The 8,790-nt window shown below is 36.1% G+C and overlaps 1 pseudogene; it reads right to left on the bottom strand.

Annotated features, from left to right (window-relative positions):
* Nucleotides 1–1,276: 1,276 nt before the first annotated feature.
* Nucleotides 1,277–8,019, bottom strand: LOC131079314 (pectinesterase-like; annotated as a pseudogene).
* Between the last annotated feature and the right edge of the window lie 771 nt (nucleotides 8,020–8,790).

Raw genomic sequence — 8,790 nt, 5'->3', positions numbered from 1 at the left:
TTTGAGTATTTACAACAATCTTTGTATCCATAGCGATTAGAGCATCTCTAGTGTCGTGCATGATTTCTAAGGGCATTTTAAGCTTCCTGAATAAAGATGGGAATAGAAGGTACTCGTGTGGAGGATTTTGTCCTCACACACACCTCGCAAAAAAACAAAACAAGTAGCAACCCATGACAAGGAGACAAATAGAAAGTTTGGATGAAGAGGGTACCTAAAACCATCTGTCTGTATGTGATTGTAACAAGATATGCAAAACGTGGAAGGATAGACAAGGCCCACAGTCTACCATGATCGTCCATGGTTTATTTTTGCAATAGACGTGGCCTTTGAAAGAAGAACAGGTAGGAAACATGCAACAAATATTAAACCTAATTGCTAGTTGCCCCACACTTCTATTTTCTCAGCCAAATGTTCTCTATCATTGTGCGTAGGCATCTGTGCCCTCTATTGCTTTTGATATTTCTTCTTCTTGGCTTTGAAATGGTTGCACCCCAATGAAGACCCAAAATATTTTTGGCCTTGGAGCCTCTATAATCCTGCAGAGCTTAGAGCAATGCCCTGAAGGAAGTGTGTTCTGTTGTATCGGGAACATATGAATCTACTCTAACATCCCTGCAACCGAAAACATGGCGAATAATAGTGTGAAAAAAAAATTCAATTAATATTTTTCCTAAGAAGTATGCAACTTCACTGGAGAAAGTAACAAATAGAAACTTAATCTTAAAAAATACTGAAATCTAATTGATTGTTGGCATAGAGTTTAATCACTATTCAAAATTTTATCCTCCGCAAGTTCAATGACGATGACATGGTAGGAACTAATAATATGACATCAAAAGAATATAAAATGAAAATAATAAGACAAAGACTGAAACCCTAATAAAACTCCTCCCTCGCCATTATTCTTCAGATACATTTACTTTCTAATAATCCTTCAAATAATTATTTTTATGTTCCTTTATCTAAGTAATTACTTAGAAGAATGTTGCACACTCTTTTTGTGTACATAAATTAAAAACTCTCTATAATTCCATTAACAATGTTTGATCATTCACCTCGTGAATTACCATACCTTCTTTAAACAGAGAAAAGTCAAAAGACAAAGAAAAAACGGAATTCAATTTTTAAATTAAAATGAATGTTTGGAAGAGAAGAAAACATTAAAGTGCTTGAAGATTTTGGAAAAAAAAAATTACAGCGCATGAAGTTTTGGGAGGGAAAAAAAATTACAATGCTTCATATTCGAAGAAGAGTGAAATGACTTGTTCATGTTTTAAAGCGAGATTCCATGGGGTATGGATGTTTCAGGTAACCATGTATCACCAGAGATAAATGAACGTATGGTGAAATTCTGAGCATCACTTATCTTCATCACATGATAACCAGGCCATGTAACTCTTTGTGAAGAATTTGACCCTGGACCTTCATTTTTGTATTTGCCATAATACAACGTGCTCAAGGCAAAGTCGCCAGACCATTCTAACTGTAGAATTTTAAACCTGACCTATCCTCTCAGAACCAGCTAATTAGCAAACAATAATAGCAAAAAGAATAAATTGCAAAAAGAAATCACAATTCAAAATAAAAAACAAATTGCCTTGTTTTTTTGGAATTGCTAATAATTGCAGTTCTAAATATATTCCTAGCATTGCATGGAAAGCTACTAAGGCTCTCAAACAAAAAAAAGCAAACTACTCCCTAAATTAAGAATACAATAAGTGTATGCACAACATGCTTTATTTACTAAAAACAAACTCATGCAAAAAACAAAACTAAAAATAATCCTAAGGATTAATGCATGCTCGAGTACATGCTTTATTTGCATGAATAAACAAAAAAACTATTAACTAAATTAATCTAGCTGCATGCTAGAGAAGCATCAGTTATCAACATACTCCCCCTTGATGCTGAGAGAGCTCACAATCTTATCTCGTAGTGCTAAAAAATGAGCTTTCGCAACCGCTTTGGTGAATATATCTACTAGTTGATCCTGGGTGTTGATGTGCTTCAATTCAACATCCTTCTTCTGCACCAAATCTCGTATGAAGTGATATTTCAAATCAAAATGCTTTGTTCTGCTATGATGAACCGGATTCTTAGCTAACTTGATGGCACTCACATTATCACAATAAATTACTATAGGCTGAATTTGTTTTTCTCCAATTTCTTCCAAAACTTTTCTGAGCCAAAGAGCTTGTGTACTTGCTAAGGTAATTGCAACATACTCTGCTTCTGTAGATGAGAGGGTAACAATACTTTTCTTTTTTGAGCTCCAGGTAATCAAACTAGAACCAAAAGAAAAACAATTTTCAGATGTAGATTTACGGTCATCCATACTACCTCCCCAATCTGAATCACTAAAGCCTACTAGATTGAACTTTTTCGAAGAGTAGTAATGAATACCAAAACTTAAATTCCCTTTCACATACCTCAAAATCCTCTTGGCTTCCTCATATGTATTTCAGATGGATTTTTCATATACCTTGAAACAAGTGAAACTGAATAGGCAATATCAGGCCTCATGTGGATTAGAAACATCAAACTCCCCACAATACTTCTATAAGCTATCTCATCAACTAAATCAGCACCATCATCTCTACATAAAAAATCTCCATGAGCACTTGGAGTGGACGCAGGGTTACAATAAGTCATATTAAATTTCTTCAGCATATCCTGTGCATACTTTGTTTGACAAATAAAAATCTCATCCTTACTTTGATAAACCTCCATTCTTAGAAAATATTTCATTAGACCAAGATCTTTCATCTCAAATTCTTTCATCATAGCAACTTTGAATTCATCTTTCATCTTAGAACTACTACCCATATACAAAATATCATCAACATACAAACTTATGATGAGAATATCAATACCTTCTTGTTTGTAGTAAAGGGTAGGATCACTCTTACTTCTTTGGAAGCCATTCTCTTGAAAGTATCCATCAATCCTGGCATACCACGCTCTTGGTGCTTGCTTGAAGCCATACAAAGCCTTCTTCAACTTGTAGACATAATTATCTTTTCCTTCCACTTCAAAACCTTGTGGCTACTCCACATATACTTCCTCTTCTAAGTACCCATTCAAGAAGGCACTTTTCACGTCCATATGATGTATGCTCCACTTCTTTTGAGCTGCTAATGAAATCAGCATTCTTATGGTTTCTTGTCTTGCTACTGGTGCAAATGTCTCTTCATAATCTATTCTATACTTTTGTGTGAAGCCTTTAGAAACTAATCTCACTTTGTGTCTTTCAACACTCCCATCACTATTAAACTTGGTCTTGTAGACCCATTTGGTGCCAATCTTTTTTTTGTCATATGGAAGTTCTATTAACTCCCAAGTGTCATTCCTGTGAATGGAATCCATCTCTTCTTCCATGGCTTTCACCCAAACCTCATTAGTACATGCATCTTCAAAACATGATGGTTCAAAATCAGCCTTGGCTAATAAAGCAAAATTCACTGTCTCATCTATTGGGTTTTCTTCATGTACTTGATTTCCACTCCTCTGGCAGATATCACTCAATTTCCTTACCTTCCTTGTAGAACTTGGAGAAGAAGCTGGACTTGAACTTGGTACTGAAGAACTTTATGAAGGGCTGCTTGGTGGAGTTAAACCACTAGATACAGAAACATTAGTTGGCTACTCATGATCAATATCAACAATTATATCATCATTCAAAATAGATTTTGGCTTCTCAACATGGCCTTTTTGATGACCATAAACTCCCCCTTCATCAAAAATCACATCTCTTGAGACAATAAGCTTGTTAGTGAGGGGATTATACAATGTATAAGCCTTTCTTTTCTCAGTATACCCATTAAAAATACATGACTCACTCTTTGCATCTAACTTCTGTCTATTCTGATTAGGTACATGCACATAAGCCAAACAACCAAAAACTTTGAAATGATTAACATTAGGCCTTTTACCATACCAAGCTTCATAAGGAGTCATCTTTTCTAGTGCACTGGTGGGGCTATGGTTGAGGATGTATACCGTTGTAGCAACTGCATCTCCCCAATAAGAATTTCTCAATCCCTTGGTTTGTAACATGCACCTTGCCATTTTAGCCATAGTACGATTCTTTCTTTCAGCTACCCCATTTTGTTGAGGTGTGTATGTAGTAGTAAGTTGCCTCTTAATGCCATTAAAATCACAATAACTTTGGAAAGCCTTTGAGCAAAACTCTCCTCCACGATCAATCCTTAAACATTTGATCTTGCACCCATTCTCATTTTCCACAAGGGCTTGAAACTTCTTGAATGTATCCAAGGCTTCATCTTTGGCCTTCAAAAAATATACCCAACAATTTCATGAGTAATCATCAATAAAAATGATGAAATATGATGACTTACCCAAACTCTTAGTCTGCATAGGACCATATATATCTGAATGAACAAACTGAAGTGGGTGATGAGCCCTCCATGCATTGCCCTTTGGAAACTTTTCTCTTGCATGCTTTCCTTTAGCACAACCTTCATAGACCTCCTTGTGTTCCTCAACCTTGAGCAAACCAGAAACTAATGCATGCGAGGTTAGAAACTTCAAACTATGAAAATTTAAATGCCCATACCTGAGATGCCATAACCAACTTGAATCCTCATAAGCCATATTTGCCAAACTGTTGTTATGTTCACCAAACCTCAAGGGGAACATCCTATTTCTTGTCATGGGAACAACAATGATCACCCTATTACACTTATTCTTATCATAGATAGTACATGTCTTATTCTCAAAGACTACTTTATAAGTTTTCTCACATAGCTGCCCAACACTTAACAAATTGTGCTTCAAGTGTGGAGTATAATAAATATCATGAATACTCTTTATACCTTCTTTTGTTTGGACCTCCATAGCTCCTTTGGCAGCAACCTCCAATGATTTATCATCACCAAGATGGATCTTGGATTTGAAACTTTCATCCTTTGTTGAGAACAACTTCTCATTCCCTGTCATATGGTTAGAGCATCTAGAATCTAGGTACCAAACATCTTTACTAGTATTTTCACCCTTGGCATAAGATAAAAATAAGTGATCAGGAGGATTCTCACTACTTTCTGGAGCATAGTTAGCACTTTTACCTTCTTTCAATCTGCATTCTCTTTCAAAGTGGCCATACCTATTACAGTGGTAACATTGAACATTTCTCTTATCAAATCCGCCTCTACCTCTTCCTCTGAAACCACCACTTCCTTTTGAAGAATTTTGGCTTTGCCCTTTACCTTGGCCTTGATTGATTTGGCACTACTACTGCTTGCATCTTCATTTTTTGTGATTAGCAATTTAGAGGAAAATGCTTTCTCTACACCTTCAAAAGAATCTTTCAATCTTTCTTCATGGGACATCAAGGATCCAACCAGTTGATCAAACTGTAGTTTTGTCAAATCCTTGCTTTCTTCTATGATTATTGCTACATGATTCCATCTAGGTGTCAAAGATCTCAACACCTTTTTTATCAAAACTTCATTGCTTACAATTTCGCCAAGTGTAGCCATTTTATTGACCACATCTTTGACTCTAACGCAATAATCACTTATACGTTTAGCTTCATGCATCTTCAAATTCTCGAACTCTTGCTTCAATGTCTAAAGTTTGACTACCTTAACTTGATCATTACCCTGGTAAGCTTCTTGTAGAGTCTTCTAGGCATCTTTGGCTATTGTTGCTCCCGATATTCTTGGAAATAAGTTGTTATCAAGAGCTATCTGAATGTGAAACAAAGCTTGAGCATTCTTTTTCCTTGCTTCCTTTCTAGCTATTCTGTCATTGGCTGTAAGGGCATTCCAATCAGCTGGCTCTTCATAACCTGATTCAATAATCTCCCACAAATCTTTTCCAATAAAAAAGGTCAGCATCTTAATGCACCAATAATCATAATCATTCCCATCAAATTCTGGAATGGGCATATGGCTAGAATTCGACATGATTAACTTTGGCGAAATTCCAACAATAAAACTTTAACCCAAAACAATTTTACCTGCTCTAATACCACTTGTAGAATTTTAAACCTGACCTATCCTCTCTGAACCAGCTAATTAGCAAACAATAACAACAAATAGAATAAATTACAAAAAGAAATCACAATTCAGAATAAAAAACAAAGTGCCTTGTTTTTTTGGAATTGCACACACCAATTTCTTTATTGAAACTTAATTAAAAAATTACATAGAGGCTGTATATATAAAAAATTTGCAGCCTAAAACAATTAATAATAACTGCAATTCTAAATATATTCCTAGCATTGCATGGAAAGCTACTCAGGCTCTCAAACAAAAAAAAGCAAACTACTCTCTAAATTAAGAATACAATAAGTGCATGCACAACATGCTTTATTTACTAAAAACAAACTCATGCAAAAAACAAAACTAAAAATAATCCTAAGGATTAATGCATGCTAGAATACATGCTTTATTTGCATAAATAAACAAAAAAACTATTAACTAAATTAATCTAACTGCATGCTAGAGAAGCATCAGTTATCAACACTAACCACCCAACTAGCTGAATCAAACCATCCAAATAAGATTTCATGTAAACAGACCGCGAGTACAGTTTCCATGGCCTTCCCAAGTAGGTGGGGAAAGAGCTAATAACAAGAACCAATTCAGGTGTAGCTGTAACATTACACTTGTGAATGGATATTCCCGTATTTTGATTTGGGTCTGTTCTACCTTGAGCTGTAAATATATTCTGCTGCCCACTCAACGGTGTTCGTGCAAAAAGAGTGTAGTTTTGGAATACCACTGCTGCGTTACCAAAGATGAAATCTACAGTGCCATAGATATCACATTCTCTGTAGAATTGACGGAGTGAGTGAACATACAGAGTATCTTGGTAACCCTTGAAACTGCACCTATATAATGCAAATAGATCTGCTCCCACCCGTAGAGCAACGGCCTGCTATTTTATTGCACTTGTTGTAATCTCAATTGTGAGGTCTCTTGCAATAAAACCTTTCCCAACGGAAGCTGCATGTATTTCAACACATCAAAATTAGCATTTCATTTGAAGCTCATATGCAATTATATACAAATGCGGCGAAGAAAGAGAAAATATTATTTGTAATGTGGCGAAAGAAAACAAATGGAGGGAGCATCCTAACACATCAAGAGTTGCAGAATTGAAAGTGGTGGAGTTATCCCCAACGCTTCTGTTGCCAGTGATCACAGTGACGTCTTTTCCATCACCGATGAGCATGCTATTAAATTTGTTACTCGGCACGCTCACGTACTCCTCGTACACTCCAGCAGTCACATAGATCACAGATCTATCTAGATTATTGTTTGGAACAGCATTAATGGCGTCACTAATAGTCATGAAATCACAACTGCCGTCTTGCGCCACCGTCATAGCATTGGCCGCCAGTTTGACGCCACTTTTAGTCTTCTGCAGCAGCAATCTTCAGTCCTCACCAGACAACCACGACGGAAATCCGTCGTCAACAGAGCCATACTGTGACATAAAATCATCCTCACCATCGTCATCTTCATGGGCATCAGATAACAGGCATCGGTTGTGAACAGAAGACTCTTCACAATCCGCTTTTTTTATCCAAAACATTTTTACCAAAGCCAGGAAGTTACTTACGCCCCACGATGCATTAGACATATGATCTGTGAAAGAATAAAAGTGGAAGTTTACCTTTGCTTCTTGTAGTCCATTGAGATAGGTGATGATGTTTGTTAGGGTTGCGCTCAGATAACTTTGAATATCTACTGCTTCGTTCCAACCCAAAGAAGATTCTGTCAATATTGACAGACCATCCATTAAGGAACCCACTGTGAGATCGTACAGTTCCATGCTGTCGTCCATTGCTTGGCTCTGCTTTTCGTCCATTGGCAGCCTCTCATAGACAGGAGGAATGAAACCCCGAATTGTTTGGGCTTGTCCTATGCTCGTCTTGACTGCAATTTGAGTCAAAATTTGAGGAGCCAGAACTTGATCATTATAGCCTTCACTTGGAGAAACTGATAGAAATATGATGAGAATCAAAACCAGAAACTATGGAGCCATTTCTTGAAAACAAAAAACTGGATCGAAAGCTGTGTTTTGGTTGGTATACAAATTATGATCTCAGTTATTTATAAAAACCAGAGAAATCTAAGTCAACTGAATCCCATGTGAGTCGATGCTTTACGAACTGGCATTGGTTGTCTGAAGTTCCTAATAAAAATAAAATTCTTTGACCATTTTGTTAAGCTTATCCTACTTCTAGACGCGGACTTTGAAGGCTTTACAGAGTTATTAAATTGAGGAAAACGAGTTAAGAAAAGAGAGATTTGTCAACGAGCTCAGACAATCAGCCATATGAGGTGCAGATTCATTCCAGGGAGTTTGGAGCGTATGCCAGTGTTGCAGAAGGGATATTTGAGGCTCTCGATGGGATTTTAAATTGGTATAATTTGCTCGATCTCCCTTCTCTGTGCTGTCTTGCCGCGTTGCTCTAAGTTGCAGAAATTTTTAGTTTTTAATTAGTTTTTGTAAAAGAAATTGATAGTTAGACTTTACTTTTTTAATTGAAATTCATATTAATTTTTGTTGTAGTGAATTCCAGTGAGTTAATAAATTTGACCAAATAGACATGCAGAGTGTTACATATACTTTGTCATGCAATTGAATAATTTTATCATCTTTATTAAATAGGTCAAAAGATTAAACAGTGCAATTTTCACATTTTCATTAAGTAAATCAAAAGATACAAAGTTACTAATTTTAAAATTCTCATTAAAGAAGTTAAAGATACAAGTTGTGAATTTTTACATTCTCATTATATGAGTCAAATGA

This window comes from Cryptomeria japonica, chromosome 11 (genome assembly GCF_030272615.1).
Source record: "Cryptomeria japonica chromosome 11, Sugi_1.0, whole genome shotgun sequence".
NCBI lineage: Eukaryota > Viridiplantae > Streptophyta > Pinopsida > Cupressales > Cupressaceae > Cryptomeria > Cryptomeria japonica.
The sequence above is the reverse complement of the archived record's forward strand: the minus strand, read 5'-3'. Positions and strand labels throughout refer to the sequence as shown.